The sequence below is a fragment of the Mustela putorius genome, unplaced genomic scaffold (assembly GCF_011764305.1).
Source record: "Mustela putorius furo isolate JIRA1106 unplaced genomic scaffold, ASM1176430v1.1 tig00004191_pilon_pilon_pilon, whole genome shotgun sequence".
In the NCBI taxonomy this organism is placed as follows: domain Eukaryota; kingdom Metazoa; phylum Chordata; class Mammalia; order Carnivora; family Mustelidae; genus Mustela; species Mustela putorius.
Genome location: NW_025422307.1, coordinates 155,944 through 176,809, shown reverse-complemented (window position 1 = coordinate 176,809; position 20,866 = coordinate 155,944). Strand labels below are relative to the sequence as shown.

The 20,866-nt window shown below is 42.2% G+C and overlaps 1 protein-coding gene across 2 annotated transcripts in view; it reads left to right on the top strand.

Moving 5' to 3' along the window:
• The window catches only part of LOC123389915 (mitochondrial ornithine transporter 1-like), a 280,730-nt gene that overhangs the window by 149,133 nt on the left and 110,731 nt on the right, over positions 1-20,866 (top strand). The gene's annotated exons all lie outside the window — the stretch shown is intronic.

The following is a 20,866-nucleotide window of genomic DNA, read 5'->3' as shown; positions in this document are numbered from 1 at the left end:
TTCAAACGGTGTGACCCATAGAACAGGTATCATTTCTAGATCAATTATTAGTTATCTCATACAAAGTGATAGGAATGTGGATAATCTAACCGATTTTGACAAACATTTTTTTAATACATTTGTAACGTATAAAACTCTGGAAGTACTCTAGGATAGAGACATGAATCCAAGTCCAAAATGTGTTTTAACGAACTCAGATCATAGTTTATTTTCAAAGGTTTGTGCAGTTAATGTTGAAATAAGTATTAGGTTCTGACATATGAACCTGACGTGTTTATAGCTCAAAAACAGTTGAATAATGGTAATTTCTTTTTTTTTTAAAGGTTTTATTTATTTATTTGACAGGCAGAGATCACAAGGAGGCAGAGAGGCAGGCAGAGAGAGAGAGAGAGAGAGAGAGGAAAGCAGGCTCCCTGCTGAGCAGAGAACCCGATACAGGACTCGATCCCAGGACCCTGAGATCATGACCCGAGCCGAAGGCAGCGGCTTAACCCACTGAGCCACCCAGGCTCCCCAATAATGGTAATTTCATATACTTGATACCTAACACCTATCTTTGGAAGTTAACAAAGTAACTATGAAATAGAAGTCTATGCAAAATGTCTCTAAAAGTACAGAAATTGAGATGCAAAAATAAAAAACAAACCCAAATTCATTCATTTGACTTTGCAAAGCAGGACAGCTTCTTGGAGCAGATGGCATCAGAACTAGGAATCAGGTTTTGAGAGTTGGAATAGTTAGAAGAGGGAATATAGTGAGGAGGAAGTGGCAGATGGGAATTTTAGACTGGAGAAAAGCAAAACATAAGTACAGGATCATAAAGTGTAATAGAATAATTCAAATGGCAAAATCATCTTTTTTAATATCATAGAACAAGGATGTGAGGTTCTTTATTAAAACAAAATTTAAATTCAATTCACCTGGGACACAGATTTGTCTTTATAATCAAAAAGAAAGAAAAAAAAAAAACCTAGAGTAATATAAAGGTTTTCTGATAAATGATAGAAAAATTAAATAGGAACGTCAAATCAACCATCCCTACAAAAGAACTACAAGCAGTCTCCAGCTCATAGACGTCTCAATATAAAATAACAGACTAAAAGCTCCTGTTCTGCCACAGATGTAGCACAAGGGTGCCCTGGATACTATTCTGTTCGTTAACAAGCAAGAGCTTTCCCCCTGACTAGTGGCTTTATGGATGCCTCTGCCTTTCCTCTAAACAGCAGGGTTTTAGAAAGACCCACTGGATTTAAAGGTCAAACTCTTCCCACCATTCTATTTTACAAATCACTACAAGTAGCCATTATACATTTACGATGGAACCGGCAAAACTTAAAAATCACTAGACCTTATGGACTGCTTTGTGGGAACGCTGGCTTTTGCGTGGTTATGAAGATGGTAATGAAGACAAATCTACTGCTCCATTACACATATTATTTTTAGCCACAATAACAGTGTTCCATTCAAGCTTTAGGACAGTATTTAAATGGATGATTTAGGAAACAATAAAGCCTGAAAGAATACTGTAGGTGTATTCCAAATTTAGAGTGAGTAGGAAACACCAGGGGAATTTTATCTACTCCATCAAACAATAAAACACTCTGAGCTAGCAACAGAGAGAGGCCAAGAAAACAGAAGATGGGAATTTTTTTCTTATTGAAAAGTCGGCAAGCTAATAAAAATATTAATCGAAGAGCACATTAAACAATTATTGTTTGGCAGGAATTTTTTTTAAAGAGTAATGTTAGATGCTGTGCTAGTTCTACTGCATAAACATTTGACCCAAGAGATACAATCAGTTAAGATCACAACCGGTTAAAGGAGTAGGACAAGAGGAAAAACAGACTAAGGGACCACATGAAGAAGGAATGAGACACACATACAGTGAAAGACAGAGAACACCAAAGAAAGAAATACAGAGAAAAGCACCTATGATCAAACCCACAAGAACACAGAATAGCATTGCTTGATCTCTCAAAACATTTTTGCTTAAGTCTATTAGCTGTCTATAATAGTTTCATGAATATATGCAAAAATGGAGATAACTTGTATCTTTGATATCTCTAATTTAGATATTTGTATCTCTCTCTATATATATCAAAGACACAAGTTATCTCCATCTCCACATATATATATCATATATATGATATATATATATCTTTGATATATCTCCATATATATATATATCTTTGATATATATCTCAATATATATATCAAAGACCATATAAAATTATATTAAGGGTTGACGATAAAGGTCCTTTTTCAGCTAGAGCCCATAAAAACATTAGGGCATAATGCAAGAAGAATATAACTAGTACTTGGGGTAAGTGGGATATTCCTATTGAAAGTGTTGGAAAATATCAAAATGTGGTAGATTAATCATTGTATGCTTGAGCATGATACAAAGTTTGATCATAGAAGTTACAGGAGGTAGGCTTAATTTGTGAAATGTAACCACAAATTTCAACAGTCTTATCTCCATTTAGAGTTTTAGATTTAGAGAATTAGATTGTGATTGTTTACAAGATCCTTCCACAATTTTATGTCAATTTATTTTTTATGGTCTGTGGGTTGGGTTTGGTTTTAGTTCTTAAAGATTTATTTATTTTAGCTATCTTAGATGCTCTGCAAGCATGCATGAGCATGGTGGGGAAGAGGAGAGGGAGAGGGAGAAAGAGAATTTCCAGCAGACTCCTTGCTAAGCAAGGGGCCAACACGGGGCTTGATCCCAGACCCTGAGATCCTGCCCTGAGCGGAAATCAAGAGTCGCATGCTTAACCGACTGAACCACCACAGAGCCCCTGGTTTTGGTTTTTAACTTAGAGGTGGTGAGAGATGAATGATAAGATGTTTCTAGAAGTTAATGTGCATTCAAACTTGCTAATTCGAAAAACCCCACCAGGGCATGTGACTGTGTGTTTTGTCTACATGATCTCTTCATACCATTTTACTTTCCAGGTTATTATTCGTAGGGGCTATACCACCTAAGTCCTAAGAGCCTCCAAAGTAGTCACCAAGCTGGCTTCCCAGATGCAAAAACGGTACAGGACCTTGTCACTGATTTTTAGGTGGAGGGAGAAGGCAGTGGCAGAAAGGCACCATGAAGGGCTGGCTTTTCTGAAAGACCTGAAGCAGCAGGTGTAGTGGGAGCAGAAACCAGGAACAGGAAAACTGGCTACTGTCACCAGCACTCACTTTTATTACCAACACCTGACTGCCTCTGCACCGTGGACCCACACAGACGAAGCTTTGGCCCAAATCCATATTAGTACAGAGCAAAAGTCAGCAAACCTTTTTTGTTGAGAGCCAGAAAGTATTTTCGGCTTCACAGGCCAGAGTCCAAAGAAGCCCCAGACAACACTTAAACAAATGGGACGGCTGTGCACCCATAAAACTTTATTTATAAAACCAAACTGTGGGCCATAGTTTGCCAACATCTGGCCCTGACATCTCAACTCTCGAAAGTTGTTTTTCCGGTAACATTCACAGCCTCCTTTTAAAGGGCTTAGGAGTCCTAGTGCTATTATAGCGTTTGGGTGCAATGATAATAGTAACAAGCACCACACTGACTGTTGCTACCAGTAGCATTTGTTGAGCACTTGCTATGTACTGGTCACTGCAGGAAATTTTACGTATAATTCCCTGAAAACTCACACCTCCTTGAGGTAACTAACTGTGGTTACTATTATTCCTATTTTCAGATATAAATGTCACAGCATAAAATGTCAAACAGCCTTCACTGGCAGAGCAACGAAATCCAAGATCTTTGTGACTCTGACCCTTGGCTAGCCCAGGGGCATCTAACTTTGGAATTCACCAGAGTCAACGGGGAGCTGATTTAAATGCCTATTCCTGGGTTTCACTTTCAAAGGTTCTGATTGAATCATCTGGGGCTACGCCTAGGAGTCTGCATTTTAACAAACACTTCTGGTAAATCTGGTGCCAACTGTCCTTGGAACAAACACTGAGAGATACTACAATCCCGTACAGCATCCGTGCCAAGAGCCAAGTATCCGTGTTGAAACTGCTGGTGCCTGCTAAGACCATAATTTGAGCAAATGATTATCCTCAATGAGGAAAAGCTGCAATAGATTTCAAGATAAATTTTATTTTTGGCTTGCTTTATATTCTTATGCATTAAAAATTATGAAAGTAACACTGAATTTTTAGTATTTGATGTAAATATAAAAATAAAAGATTTAAATTTTAGAAGTCAATTTTTATGAAAAATTATTAGCTAAATAAATCTCTGATATTTTAAGCCTAGGGAGAGACTGATGATCTACCTGGTAGCTTTTTTGTTTTAAAGGCATAAATATAGAGATGTAAATCTCTCCTGTGTCTTCCAAATGTAACCGTCTAGAACATTTTACTTCTGTGCCACTGAGGATGCTGGAGAGGAACTCTGACATAGTTGGGCAGTAATTTAATTTGGAATTAATTGTGACAACACAACTTGTTGAATAAGGAGTATATCATAGCCCAAGGTATAAGTTCAGACATGAAGCAGCAGTCACATGAATTCTGCCATCAGAAACACATGGGGCCAGAAGCCACATGATCTGAATGTTGGCAAAGATCCTCCATCAGAAGTTAATGCAGGTCAGAGACAAAATAGCCAAGTGGCTTAAAAAAAAAAAAAAAAAAAAAGTCCTAGAGGATCTTCTCACTTCTGAAAGTAGCTGATGCCCCTGCGCCCTAAGAAGAGAGCCTCGGCCTTTCTGGAGGAGTCCAGAACCATCTGCATAAGCAATCTCAGGATCGCAGAGTTGGGGTCAGCCACTCGGAAGGGAGCAGGAACTTGACATTTATTTAACACATGCCTAAGCCAAGATATGTGCTAAGTGCTGCGGCTAAATCACTGATTAAAATACCCTCCCTGTTCTCTCTCTCTTTTTTTTTTTTTTTTTAAGATTTTATTTATTCATTTGACGGACAGAGATCACAAGTAGGCAGAGGAGCAGGCAGAGAGAGAGATGAGGAAGCAGGATCCCTGCTGAGCAGAGAGCCCGATGCAGGCTCGATCCCAGGACTCTGGGATCATGACCTGAGCCGAAGGCAGAGGCTTAACTCACTGAGCCACTCAGGTGCCCCCCTGTTCTCAAGGAGCTTATAATGTGACAGAAGTGAGGCTTCCAGCCCCAGCTGATGTCAGCTTCTGGTCATATCATTTAAGTTCCTGAGCCTCGGCGGCGGGCGGGGGGGGGGTTACTTGTAAAGTAGAGGAAATAAGTTCTTCAGTGTCAAATGAGAATCTCTGTCACATGTGAGGTACCATTATATAATTAATTGGTAGTTCTCAGTGCATGATGAAGAGGATGCCTGAGGCAGGCTACACAGGAAGCCCCCACCAAGTGCGTGAACAATAAGCAAGCAGAAAAGAAAGAAACGCCTGTTACTACACCCAGGTGCGTTCTTCACAAGGAGAACACAATGAGGGCATAACCCAGGGTAGTTTTACCAGTACACCCCTTATTCTTAGAAACTTCACAGGGATGAGTGATTGGAGGAGGGCGTGGTAGCCTACAGATTGGAGACAAAAGCATGGCCCCATTCTCCCTCAACATCATGGGACCCTAAGAGGAAAGAGTTTGCTAAAAACTCCATGGAAGATGGTGAACAAACAACTCTTACTATTTGGTAAACCTTCCATTCAGAAATTCCACTAAATACCATTTCTCTTCAGAGAAACTTAATCCACAACAGAAACTATAAACTACTGTATTGTGTCCCAAGCTTTTAAAAAATAAGTAATCTGTGCAATTATTCTACATTCAGTGGAATTGTGCAATTATCATTTATAAAATTCTTTTAATTACTGAAAAAAGTTAATAAAATTCTAAATACAATTCCAAGTTTAATCTCCATTATGTTTATTTTACTTTATTCATATTGTAATATATTCACTGCTTTTCGGGTATATGATGGGGTAAATTAGTTCTATAAACACACATACACACACACAGTCCAACAAACACTTCCACCCATATTAAAAAAAAAAGAAAACTAGAGAACAGAAAACACACCAGGTTCATAAATACAACAGATTCTTTCATTCCACTGTAAAAATAGAGGTTACCATGTTCTCTTCCCAATCCTTTTATTTTCAAAATATATTAACAGTAGACACTATTAATTCATATGCCAATTTATTTAATGTGTGTACTTTAATAAGCCTATAAAGAAATAATAATCAATTACATGTTAAAAATTCCACAGTTAATCCAAACATTTAGACATTTAAAAATTGTTTGCAACAAAGGCATTTCAAGAAAACTACAGAGTGTTATTGGTTATGAATACAGATACAAAAATCCTCAAAAAATACCACTGAGGCCACATCCAGCAACGTATAAAAAGAATTACATATCATAACCAAGTGGGATTATGTATCATAAATAAGTGATGAAATGTAATCCACTTCATCATGATATGTATCCCATACAAAACAAAGTTAGTCTACTATCTGAAAATCAATTAATGTAACACATCATATTAACAGACTAAAAACTAGAAACCACATAACTATATCAATAAATGCAGTAAAAGCATCTGAAAAAATCCAGCCCCCTTTCATGATAAAAACACTAAAAAAACTAGCAATAAAAGAAAATGTGCTCAACAAGATAAAGGCCATTTACCAAAAAACCAAAAAACCACAGATTATATCATACTTAATGGTAAAAGACTAGAAGCTTTCCCCCTGAGATATAAAGGGAGACAAAAACATCTGCTCTCACTTTTCTTCAACACTGTACTAAAAGTTCTAGCCAGGGCAATTAAGCAAGAAAAAGAAATAAAAGCCATTCAGTTTTGAAAGGAAGAAGTTAAACTAACTCTATTCACAGATGACATGACTGTATATTCAAAATTCCTACAGAACTCATCTTAAGACTTAGATTAAATAGGGGCACCTGCATGGTTCAGTGGGTTAAAGCCTCTGCCTTCAGCTCAGGTCATGATCCCAGGGTCCTGGGATCAAGCCCCACATCGGGCTCTCTGCTCGGCAGGGAGCCTGCTTCCTCCCTTCTCTCTCTCTGCCTGCCTCTCTGCCTACTTGTGATCTCTGTCTGTCAAATAAATAAATAAAATCTTTAAATAAGATCTAAAAAAAAAAGACAGGGTGCAGGATACAACATAAATATATAAAAATTAATTTTATTTTTATATGCTTATGCAAACAATCCAAAAATGAAATTAAGAAAATAATTCTACCTGGTTAATACTATGTTGCATATTTAACACTGCTAACAAAGTAAATCTCACCAGTTATCTCTAAAAGAAAACATAATTCTATAATTATGTATGATAAGGAATGTTAACTAGACATTGTGTTGATCATTTTGGAATACACAAACATCAAATCATTATGCTGTACATCTGAAAATAATACAGAGATCACAAGTAGGCAGAGAGCCAGTGTAATATGCCAACTACACCTCAACTAAAAGAAAAATTCTATTTACAATAGCATCAAAAAGAATAAAATGCTTAAGAATAAACTGAACAAAAGAATTATAAAACCTAAACTCCAAAAAATTACAAAACATTATTGAAATAAATCAGAGACCTGTATGAATGGAAAAATATCTCATGGTCATGGTGAAGTATGGCACCTTTGTCACAAGAGAACCCTGAGAAAGAGAACTTCCTAACCTTCTGAGAGAGATTCCAGAAGTCAACTTCTTCTCACCCTGCAAGGAAAAACACAGATACCCTCCCTTTCTCATTCCTTTCTCATTCCTGTAACTTCAGGAGCCAGCCTAAAATTAAAGCAGACACAGAAACTGGATCCATCCTTGATAATCCTGAGATGTTAAAACAAACTAACTCTAGTTACTGGTGTGTGAATGTGGTGTGCAGTGTATGTGTGGTGTGATGGTGTGTGTATGTGGTATATACAGTATGTGTGGTGTAGTGTGTGTGTGGTGTGTGGTCTATATGTGTATGTATGTGGTATGTAGGGTATGTGTGGTGTGTGTGTGTGTGTGTGTGTGTGTGTGTGCATGCTGTGATGGTATGTGTATGTGGTATGTAGAGTATATGTGGAATAGTGTGTGTGTAGTCTGTGTGTGTGTATGTATGTGGTATGTGGGGTATGTGTGATGGCGTGTAACCATTGGACTCCTGATCTCAGCTCAGGTCTTAATCTCAGGGTGGTGAATTCAAGCCCCGAGTTGGGCTCCATGGAGCCTACTTAAAACAAATGAACAGACGAACAAATAAACAAAAACTTTCAGTGATACTGAAATTTTCCATACCTGTCCTGCCCCATATGGGAGCCACTAGCCATATATTAAGTACTTAAATGTGTCGAGGGCAACTGAAGCAATGAATTTACTTTATTTCCTTGTAAGTTCAAGCTAAGCAGCCACATGTAGTGATGGGCTACCCAAATGTATCATTCCAGAGGCCAGGGAAACAGTTAAAAGCAAAGATCCTCGATCTTTCCAGTTTATATTTTGGGATGAAGACAGAGGTGAGAGGAAAAGAGAAAGACAATAAATAAGAGACATAATACTTAAGTGGATTATATGGCATGTGATATGTTGCAGAAAATTAAAAAGTACAGCACAGTCAACAGAGGCTAGTTGGCATGTTGAAATAGAGTGGTCACACCAATCATAAAACTTCCTCATCCTTTGGTTAAGATAATTTGGTCCGATTCAATTCCTACTCCAATTTCTCTCCTTCTCTCTTCCCTTTCCTCTTGTGAGTTCAGCTCCTCCAAGATGGGGCAGGAAGGGGACAGGAAAGTCAGGCTTGCCTTTTGCATGGGCCTCGCTCTGGGTCCATCTGATGCTGGTGGTCTCTGCCCAGATGAGGCTCTTCAGAGACTATGCTGTGGGGTTCTCTAGGGCAGAGTGTGCAGGTTTGCCCTGGCTCCCTCCATGCTGGAGCACTCCTCTCAGACAAGGGCACTGGCTTGTGCTGCGGTTAGCTTACCCCCAAATCCCTCTTCAGGCAATAGATCATCTCCTTTGGCTCCTTGAGCAGCCCCCTGGCTCCTCCCTTCCTGTCACGTGGGGCCATGGCACTGGCTGAGAGCCCTGATGTCCTTACCAGACCATTAGACCTTCAAACCAGCAGGGTAAGCCTTTCCACCTTCAGAAATCTCTGAGAAACAGGCATCAGTCCTTAGGTCCATGAGACCTTTGCACTCTGGCTGCCCCCAATACACACACCAAGTCCTCCTGAGACCCCCTTATCATGCTTGACTCTGCTTGGACAGTTTACTGCACCATGGAGGACATGGACTTGGCAGCTCACAGTCTGCCGGCTAGGAAGAGAGCCAAACACATTCCTCTCAATGCTAAAAAAGCATATTATTGAAGTGTAGTTGACATACAATGTTTTATTAGTCTAGGCACACAACATAGAGATTTGACAATGCTGTACATCACACAACACTCACAATGGTAAGTGTGGTCACCATCTGTCACGATATGTTATCACCACCTTATTGACTATAGTTCCTGTGCTATACTTTTCATCTCCATGACTTATTTGTTTTATGAAACTGGAAGGTTTTTTTTTAAGATTTTTATTTATTTATTTGACAGAGATCACAAGTAGGCAGAGAGGCAGGCAGAGAGAGAGAGGGATGCAGGCTCCCCACTGAGCAGGGAGCCTGATGCAGGGCTTGATCCCAGGCCCCTGGGATCATGACCTGAGCCAAAGGCAGAGGCTTAACCCAATGAGCCACCCAGGCGCCCCTGAAACTTTTTTTTTAAGATTTTATTTATTTGGGGCATCTGGTTGTCTCAGTGGGTTAAAGACTCTGCTTTTGACTCGGGTCATGGTCCCGGGTCCTGGAATCGAACCCTGCATCTGGCTGTTTGCTCAGCGGCAAGCCTGCTTTCTCCACTCTATCTCTGCCTGCTTCTCTGCCTACTTGTGATCTCTGTCAAATGAATGGATAAAATCTTAAAAAAAAAAAAAGATTTTATTTATTTGACAGACAGAGAGACCACAAGCAGGGGGCCGTGGCAGGGAGAGGGCGAAGCATGTTTCTCACAGAACAAAGGAAGCCTGATATGGGACTCGATCCCAGGACCCTGGGACCATAATCTGAGCTGAAGACAATCACCCAACAAACTGAGACACCCAGGTGCCCAGTGTGAGTTTATTTCTGGGCCTCTAATCTGTTCTTTTAATCTATGTATCTCTTTCTGTGGCAGTACTGTACTGTTTTTATTACTACTGCTTTGTAGTTATTTTAGGGGGGGGAAGGAAACGGTTTAATAAAAAGATTCAAGATTCACATCAATATTAATGATAAAGTTACCTTTCTCTTGATAAGAGCTCAACTTTTGCCTTTCTCATTTTAACATTTCTTGCCACATTTTTTCCTGTGTTTTTCTGTTACTTTCACCCCATCTCCTCCTGTCTATGATCCTGTTGACGGATTCCCTCCATCTCCCTAGTAGTTTACACTCTGTCTTTAGCAAAAGGCCAAGAGGTGATCCCCAGTAGTTTAGAAACTAGACTTGTGCATAAGCTACAATGATTGAATTCATTTTAGCACACTCTTAACTTTACTAACATCTAGGTAGTATCCATAACCTTCTTTTCCTATATTCCCCAAGAGCACTGTTAGCTGTTCATCTTCCTGAGTAGAAATGTAGCATTTTATTTTCCTGTTTTCCTTTTTTGATGTGGGAGAAAGATAATCTACATTGTGTGTATGTGTTTATAGTCACCCTAGATTGCTAAAGTATATCCTCCAGTGATTCTTTCAAAGAGGGTATTCAAGAAACAAACTGTCAATTCTTTCATATCAAAAAATGTCTTTTTTTTACCTTCAAAATAAAATGCCATTTTGGCTGGATGTAGGATTCTAGGTTTAAATGTTTTCCTCTGGAAATTTTATGTTACTGCCCCATTTACTTCTAGGATCAAGAGTGTCCAGTAAGTCTGCTGTCAGTCTGATTCTTGTTCCTTTGTAGGTTCATACTGCTCTTTCTGGAAGACTTTATGATTTTTTTTTTATCCTTGGAATTCCCAGATCCCTAGGAGTCTCTATTCATCAATCTTACTGAGTACTTGGTAAGCACTGTCAGTCTCAAGACTTGAATTTTTCTGGGCACCTGGGTGGCTCAGTTGGTTAAGCAACTGCCTTTGGCTCTCAAGTCATGATCCTGGAGTCCTGGGATCCAGTCCAACATCCAGCTCCCTGCTAAGAGCGTGGTCTGCTCCTCCCTCTGACCCTCCCCCCTCTCATGCATTCTCTCTCTCTCTCATAAATAAATAAAATCTTAGAAAAAAAGACTTGAATCTTTCTTTAGCTCTGGGAAGTTTTCTTCAATTATTAATTATTTCCTCTGCTCCATTCCCTTTATTATCTTTTTCTGGAATTCCTGTCAAATGGATGTTGGAGCTTCTGGATCTCGCCTCTATATCTGGATCTTTCTTTAGTATCTCTTTGGCCCTTTGCATTGTAACCTTAGAACGTTCTTCAAGTCGATCTTCTAGATCATTACTTGTCTCTTTAAGTAGGTCTTTTCAGCTATTCAGAGCATCCATGGAGTTCTTTATTTCCAAGACATCTGGATAATAATTTTTAATATTTCTAATCTCCTCTTTTATTTGTTTGAAGTTATTAATTCCATTTCTAAAATTTTCTTCTCTTTTATTATCTGTTTTGTTAAGTGTTGGCACCTTTGTTTGCAGAGTTTTGTGTCTGTTTTCCTTCAAACTATGGTGATTCCTGATGGGAGTACTCAAATTTGTACATAAATGCCTATTCTGCTTACCAGAACTTATCTCTAGTGACTTTGAGGGAGAGGTCAAACACAAGGTTAGACAGACTGTCCCAATTCCTTGATTTATGGGCATATCTGTTTCCTCTTTTTTCTGGGGTTTTTGTTCCATCCAAGGTTTCACCAATTTTTATCTGAGTCCCAAGCCAAATAATTTTAGGCAATTTCTTTAAGTCCACTGGAGACCTCTCTTATCTCAATCTGGAAGGCAAGTCTTTACATGTTCTACTTCAGGGTCCTCTCCTTCGTCCCACGATAAAACTACTTCCATTTCCTACCCTGAACATTCTTCCTCCTCTGGCTTAGAATCTTCTACTTCTTTAGTTACAATAATCTCCAAGGCATCTTTGGTCATTTCCTCAACTCCATGCTTCATATTTACCACAGTATGGCATTGGAAGATGGAATCCTTTCCTCACATTATTCCAAAGCCACCTCTTCTCCCTTCTTCCGCACCTTCAAGCCTCCTTCCTCCCTCCTCTTATAAATCTGAGCCGTCTTCCTGTCGAGGGTTTGTTTTTCCTTCCACTCTGAAGACCCTTCCTCCTGAGTCTCTAAGTTCATCACCTCCTCTGGCTCAGCAACCTTTACCTCTTTAACAAATACCTCAAGCCATCACCAGTTTCGTCCCCAGTTCCATGCTTTGAGTTTACTAGTTTTATCTACTTTTTCTTGAATTTGTATCTTCCTCCTTCCTTTTTTCATTTTGTGGGAGTGTATCTTTCAGTAATTCTTTCATAAATGATTTCTGGCTGGTAAATTTGATGCGGCTTTACATATCTGAAAAGGTCCTTCACCACCCTTAAGGCCTAAATGCTCATTTAACTGGATATAGAATTTAAATTCAAAATCACTTTCCCTTAGAATGTTGAAGACATTAACTCCATTGCTTACTAATATTCAGTGTTGCTGATGAAAAGTCTGCTGCCAATGCAAGTCTTGCTCCTTCATCTTCTCTGGAGGTTTGTAGAATATTTGCTTTATTCTTTAAACTGAGAGGGATATTTTTCCCATCTTTGCTTTGACCAGTTCGTCCTCTGCAATGTCTCTCTTCTCTCCTGTTACTTCTGTAGGATGCTCTGTCTCTGAGTCCATATTGCTTATGGCTTCTTCCCCACTCCCATGACTTTGTGTTTTTTGTGATCCATCATGGGGCAATTCCTTGCCTTGGTTTGTCTTGTATGCTTTAGCTTCATCTAATTTGTTAGTTACTTCTTTTCTTCTTCTAAAAATCAAATTTTCAATATCCTCAACTATTTTAGAGTGTGCTGCTCCTGTTTTCTTTTCCTGTTTTTTTTGTGACTATATTTTTTTTTTTGTTTAAACTACTTTTTTTTTGGTATGAGAATTCTTTGGATTTTTCATTCTAAAATTTCCTTCAGGTCCTATTTAGAAAGGGATTTTAAATTATTTACTTGAAAAGAGAGTGAGCCCAAGTGTGAGTGCAAACAGTAGGGGGAGGGGCAAGAGGGGCAGAGCCGAAAGACAGAGGCCTTAACCACTGAGCTCTGCTGAGGCGGAGTGCGATGTGGGCTTGGATACCAGGACTCTGAGGTCATGTGACCTGAGCTGAAGGCAGATGCTTAACTGAGTCACCCAGGTATGAGAATCCTTTAGGTCATTTTTAAAATTGTCCTTCAGGTCCTTTTCAAAAAGGATTTTAAGTTAGGTTTTCCATCAAGCCTTTGAGCACAAGTGTGATAACTACTGATGTGTCTCTGCAAGAGGGGCAGTCTAATACGTGTGCCATCTTCTGGTCATTTTCTGTCAACCGAATTGGGCTTGGATACCATGGTGATGATTTCATGACCTGAGCTGAAGTGAGAGTCTAGTGAGTCACCCAGGCCCCCCTCCTTCAGGTCTTTCTCTCAAGATTTCTTACTTTTAAGTAACTTTTTCCCAATGTAGGGCTCGAACTCACAACCCTAACATCCAGAGCTGCATGATGTGTCTCTGACATTTAACCAGACTAATACAAGCGCCATCTTCTGACTGTCATGAGAATTGTTATGTATTCAAAACAGAAGTATTTTATTTCTGCTGAAGAGTAAGTAATTTTTTCCTTCCTTTTTTCCTTTTTTTTTCTCAAGATTTTATTTTATTTATTTGACAGAATGAGGGATCACAACTCACAACCCTAACAGGGAGAGCTGCATGCTCTTCTCTGCAGGCTCCCTGCATGAGCCAAGTGCCCAATGCGGGACTCGATCCCAGCACCCTGAGATCATGACCTGAGCCTAAGGCAGTGGCTTAACCCACTGAGCCACCCAGGCACCCGTAATTTTTGTTTTTTCAAGCCCGTTCAACTCTCCCAAACTAAAAAATCTTAAAAATATCTATATGTATCTATATACATCTATCTATACATATCATCCAGTGAGAGTCTTCAACTACCAGGAAGTTATCTGCAGAGCAGTATTTGGTCTTCAGCACAGCCATGTCTCAGTGCCTCGACAAGGGATCCAGCCTGAGGATACACACACACACACACACACACGCACACGCACACGCACATGCACACGCACCAAGGGCTTTGTAGTATATCTAGAAATCTGGGATTGCAATACCTCCATCTTTGTTGTTCTTCCTCGAGATTGCTTTGGTTACTCAAGAACACTTGTGCTTCCGTACAAATTTTAGGATTATTTGTCTGGTTCTTTGAAAAATGCTGGTGGTATTTTGGTAAGGATTGCATTGAATCCATTGTTTTGCTTTGGGTAACATGGACATTTTAACAGTTTTTTCTTCCAATTCATAATCATGGTACAATGTTCCATTTGTGCTGTCTTCAATCTCTTTCTCATTGCTGTATAAGTTGCAGAGAACAGGTCTTTTACCTCCTTGGTTAAGTTTATTCCTAAGTCTTCTATTCTTTTTGTTGCAATTAAACAGAATATTTATCAAGTGCCTCCATTGGGTTTGAGGTTCTCCATTTTTGCATGGGTGGACAAGGTGGTCCTGGACCTTCGGGTGAAGGGTCTGCTGCTTGGTCAACCCCATTTTCACCACCGACACCATCCCTGCCAGGTTAGATTTCCTTACCACCTTGTTATTTGCTGACTCAACTATTTTAAGGATAGAAAACCCACAACACTGGCCCTGGTAAAGTATAGAGTGCACCATGGTCTGAGCCCCTCTCCTGCAGGGACTTTTGGGACATCTATGAAAGAATACAGAACTATTTCTATTTTTCAGTCAAGGAGAATGAGATGATCAGAGGTCTATGCTTTGAGCAAGTGGAGAAATACTCCTCTAAGTTATTCATAGCTTCTGGGATACCTGATGGGTATCTGAGGACCTGCTAGGTCTCAGTGGCTGGTGCTGGTGTTCTGAATCGTCATCACCCACTTAAGGGGGGCCTGGACAGTGTCGTTTGTGGTAAATTACATGGGACTCAGTTACCTCCATAGATGAGCGGAGGGAAATGTAGTTAGTATTTGAGCATGCACTAGCCTCCTACCTTCTCACTGTTGGAAATGTAACTGTTACAGATATGCAACAAGTCCTTGTACTAGCAGCATGTGATGTCCAAACTGTTGAAGATGATTGAGTTAAACTATGGAAAGGTTCCAGTTAAAATTGCAGTGCTCTGAATGAAGTGGTTTATTCACTTTATCTGCGTCTTGGTCACCTAAATTTTGTACCCTCTTTAAAAATGCTGACATTCACCTCTTTTTTGGAATAATTATTTTTATATAATTAGGGTCCTATTTTATTCCTAGAAGTACCTGAGAGAGAATAACTATAATTGTAGTACAGATATACTTGCAATTGCTTAAAAGAAGAGCTCACAGTTTTCAGGCTCCTTGAACATGTTTATCTGCCAGTAATTTGTGGGAGTTATTCAAAACAGCCCCTCTCCTGTCTCTACTTTGCACAATTCAGACAGAGTAACTATGTAATGTCAGTTATGAAATCGCACAAAATTACTTAAAATATTTATGTAAGCCTTCTCTTCCATTTTTTTTAAAGATTTTATTTATTTATTTGATAGAGATCACAAGTAGGCAGAGAGGCAGGCAGAGAGAGAGGAAAAAGCAGGCTCCCTGCTGAGCAAAGAGCCCGATGTGGGGCTTGATCCCAGGACCCTGGGATCATGACCTGAGCCGAAGGCAGAGGCTTTAACCCACTGAGCCACCCAGGTGCCCCTTCTCTTCCATTTTTTAAAAAAAGGTCTTGAGGTGGGGGCAGGAGCAGAGGGGGAAGAATAAGCAGACCCCATGCGGAGCACTGAGCCCAACGCGGGGCTCAGTCTCACAACCCAAAGAACAGGACCTGAGCCCAAATCAAGAGTCTGATACTTGACTGACTGAGCCATCCAGGGGCCCCGCCTTCTCTTCAATTTTGATGACACTTTAAAAACCTAATCCAGGGGTCCCTGAGTGGCTCAGTGGGTTAAGCCTCTGCTTTTGGCTCAGGTCATGGTATCAGGGTCCTGGGATCAAGTCCCACATCCGGTTCTCTGCTCAGCAGGGAACCTGCTTCTCCCTCTTTCTCTCTGCCTGCCTCTCTGCCTACTTGTAATTTCTCTCTGTCAAATAAATAAATACAATCTCTTATACATACATATATACATACATACATACATACCTAATCCAGTAGTTAGGTTTCCTGACACAAACAGTGGACATCTGAGATGCAGGGATCTCTGAGGCCCAGGAAAGGTAGAAGCATTAATGAGTGGCATTTTTCAAATGCTGACCTAGGCCAGGGTCTGGGGTTAAGACAGGGTGGCGTGGCTAGAGTTCATTCTTTTCCTTACCTTCAGACTTTTTTATTGAGGTCCTCTACAGCAATTTAGATTTTGCTGTTTTCTAAACTCTTACAATATAAAAGTGTAAAAATACATGATTGATGCTAAGCACGGTAGGATTCAGTGCATTTCCCTTCGAATACGAATCATTAGTTGGTAGAATCCAGATGAAAATTTTCCGTGTGGTCCAATTTTAGCTCTTTAGGGATTAGCCAGACTCTCTGTCATCTTTCTCTGTTGCCTCTTTCCCTGTTTTTCTGATAGTCATCTGTGCTGCGGGGATTAGGCAGAGAGGGGTGAGTCCCTCCTGCCGGACTTCTCCTCCCTCCCTTGCTATGACTGCACGCAGCAGAGGGACTGTTCTTCATGAGCCGTTCCCACAGCAGCTGTTATCTTCAGCCTTCTCGTCCATTATTATGTAATCCTCGTGCAAACTGGATGGGGAGCCAAGGCTCTGAAGTTACTATCGCTGGTCCAGACTCTCACAGCAGAGCCGGCCTTCGGGACCAAGTCCATCTGACCCCATTGCTGACCCCTCCACACACACGCCACCCCCGTGCGCCCTGCGGTCTTGACTGTTGAACACGTGTCTGTCTCTCCCACCGAGGGTGGGTTCCTTCAGAGCTGGAGCTGGGTGCCGGGCACAGTGGGGACCCTTTGTTGTTAACTGAACTGGGCTTGGAGGTTTCATTGCCGGTGAGGGGTGGGAAGAGAGGTTGGAGTGAAAGCCCTGCGGTAGGGTACTTATCATTCTCTAAATTTCTGTAGGTGTTTGCGGCTGCATTCCAAACCAGAAGACGGGTGCTGGAGGAGACTTCTGTCCTGCTTTTAGGGGGCACAGCATGTGTACTGACCGGGCAGCCCTCTGACACCTTGAAAGTGAAGATGAAGATGTTCCCTGACCTGTACCGGGGCTTCACCGACTGCTGCCTGAAGACCTACTCCCAGGTGGGCTTCCGCAGCTTCTACAAGGGGACCAGCCCAGCGCTGATCGCCAACATCGCTGAGAGCTCGGTCCTCTTCATATGCTACAGCTTCTGCCAACAGGTGATGTGGAAAGTGGTTTGATTGGAGAAGCAGGCCAGGATGAGGTGAGTTGTGGGCACTAACACATTCTTCCTTTGTTTAGGAAAGACACCATTTTTGATAAACATAAACTTTTATGATACCTTATGGGAAGAGTGTTTCCTTTTCTAAAATAACCACTTTGTTTCTGATTGTGAAGTTGTCATGTAAAACTTGCAGAAGGCTGGTCAGTAATGCACCCTGAATAAGGAGGTGCCCTTACATTCTGCTGTTCTTCAGGAAGATGCTTTTCAGATGCCCTGGTGGTACTGCTTCTCTTGTGGGCACCAGGGCTGGACAGGAGCCACAGGTGCAAGTTGTGAGCCGAGCTTTGGGTTCCCCTTCATCAGAGTGCAGAGGACTGGAAGAAGCTGCCTGAGCCAGACAGGCTGGAGAGCAACTTGGAATTTTAGGAGGAGCTGGAAGCATCTGTGAAGATGCGGATGGACTGACTCTTTGGCCAAATCGGCCCAAACATCAGACTTCGGCTTGTGCCGCGTCCTCCCTTGCATATTTATTTACACAGAGACCATAGAGGATTCAGAAACCACCAGGATGTGTAGCCCTCCCTTTTTTGAACATTGATTTATTTTAAATCATTGAAACTTATATCAGGTTCATGGTTGGGCAGATAGCCGTATGGGTTGTTTCGGTAGGAACTGGAAACCCATTTGCAACTCCGGTCCCACCCGACTGTAGGCCCCTTCTGTGCAGAAGTGTTCTATGGAGACGCCTAGTGATCTCAAAGATGTGCCCTTTTGTTCGCAGGAGTTTTGTCTTCATGGATGGAACGTTTTTTAAAAGCTTGGGACTGGGTGGAATCACCCAGGGAGATAGCATCTATAGAGGGCTGTGCATGGACTCCAGGACCTTCCAGCACAGAAGGGGTCATGAAGAGGAGGAGGAAGTAAATAAATAAGCAGGAGAGAAACCAGGAGAGTGTGGGATCTCATGCTAGAGACAGACAGAAAGAACACTGTAGCGACTGTCACTCTTCCTGCTAGAGGGGGACACTTTCTGTGGGACAAGATAGGATGTTTAGGTCCCCTGCGACATTCCCAGAGGAGGATGCCTTATGGAGAAGATGGAGGTAGGAAGCAGCCACATGAGGTCCTGGAGGAAGTCCTACAGCCAAGAAGCCATTCTGTTTCATGTGGTCTCACCCCGTACCCTCCTCTCCGGTCCTGGTGAGGCAGGAGGGAGCTGCGTCTTCATCCCACACAACAGTGTTTGCTTATTACCTGGCAGGGAATGGCCACATTAGAGTTGATGGAGCTGGGGCACCCACACCTGTCCTGTTTTGTTCATCCCTCCTCATGATCTGTGAGAGCAGCAGAGCTCTCCCTGCCCGTTCTGTTTTAAAACTGGGGACTCCCGACTTGCAGATACTGGCTTAGGATCCTATTACTTGAGCTCATAACTGAGCACAGGACCCAGAGCCATGTCTTCCGAGTCCCCGTCCAGAACTCTTGCCGTAAGACCAGAGTCGGGACTCTAGACTGTGGTAGGGGTCAGGTCTAGAGGATGACGTGGTCAGTAGAGGCAATGAAAGGAAAGCACTGCTTGGAAGAGCCTGCCGTGAATTTCAGCAATGATACCGTAAATATTTGCATGTCCTTGGCTTGAATGCCACCCCGAGTAGAATTCTCCTTTGACCTTTGTCCACATGGGGTCCTAACACAGCAGGAGGGTTCAGGTACAGGTTTGTTGAATGGGAGATATGCAGCCAATTCTTACCAAATCCCATCCTGTGCCTGCTGCAGTTTCAGTTCTGGGTCTAACGCCTCTCCTGCAGGTGCAGCCTGGGGCTCCGCATGCCTCACTGGGCGCCCAGGTAGGGGAGAGGACTCAGAGTCCACTGCAGGTGTGCTTTGACCTTGATGTTGCACTAGAACAGCGTGCTCATACTCAGGCCCCCGACTCTTAGGCTGAAGGGCTTCCACACCGATCGATGCCATCTTTGTTCCCGCAAACCTGGCCGTTCTGGCTGCTGGCCAGCAAATTGATGAAGGGTGCCCGAGGGAAATGAAGCCTGGATCTGCAGGCTGGCTGAAAGACTGCAGAAGCCACCTGAAGCTTTGGTCTTGAAAGTCCACCGAGTACGTTTGAACCATGTTGGACAGTTTCCATTCGCTAGAAGCTGAGCACCAGCAGAGTTGCATGTCGCTGGGTAATGGCCTCATACCCGATTCTCTGAAATGAAAAGCAAGTCTGGAACACAAGCAGGGTCTCCCTCCTGGAAGAAAGCCTCGCTCCCCACCAACTCTTCTGGAAGCAGACAGGCTTGGGCCCTGCCCTCCATCTGCCCATGGCCCCGATGTCAGGTCACCGGGGACCTGAAAGTTGGGGCTGAGATTGGAGGCGGCCCTTGATTTTCTCTTCCTGTCTGATGTCACTTTGTGTGACTGTTTAATGGAACCCTGGACAGTCGCATGTGCTCGGTCTGTTAGGCTTTTGCTCACGGTTTGGGGAAAGCTTGGGAGGGGATATCCGTAGCCTGGGAGTGGGTTGCCTCATGGGGGTGTGGCGTCCTGGTGGTTAGGTGACCCAGGCTGCTGGCTTAACAGGTGAGAGTCAGGGAGCCAGTCGTCCTGTGAGCAGCTCACTCTTCCTGCCCAGTCCCGGGTGCCAGCAGAGCTCTTGTGACCGAACACTCCGGGGCTGGAAGGGATCTTATTTTCTGACCCTTGTGAACGCTCAAGAGAATTCCTGACAGTTAATCTCTCAGACTTTTCCCCATATTTTTGAACTCTGATGGGACCTCGCTTTCACAGCCCTGCTGGTGACTGTGGCTGGTGGTACCAGACCCTCCTGTGGTGAAATGAATGCTTGTGTTCCGTGCATTTGCTTCTCCGTTTAGATTCCCGGTGTAGCCATTTTACCTCCAGCCCTGGAGCTTGCTGACCCCTCCTTCACGCCCTCCTCCCCCGTCCTCGCTCCCGCTGCCCTCTGGGGCCGAGGTCAGGAGGTCGTCAGCGGAACTGGGAAATCTTTTTTGCAATGAGCAGCTTTTTGGTTAAAGATTTATTCTGGGCTTTCATCTGCAACAGTTACTTTGTACATGGGGTTGTTCCAGGGTGGATTTGGGGCATGCAGGGATGGCCCCAGAACCTCGCTTTATGAAGCTTAGTGGCAGATACGCCGAAGTATCGTGATGGTGTGTCTTTGGGGTGGTGGGAGTTTGGGTAATTTTTTTACTCCCTCTTTTTTTGTTTGTTTGTTTTTGTTTTTTGATTGTTTGTTTTCTATATCACTGTGTTTTAGTGTGGCTGCTGTAACAATATAC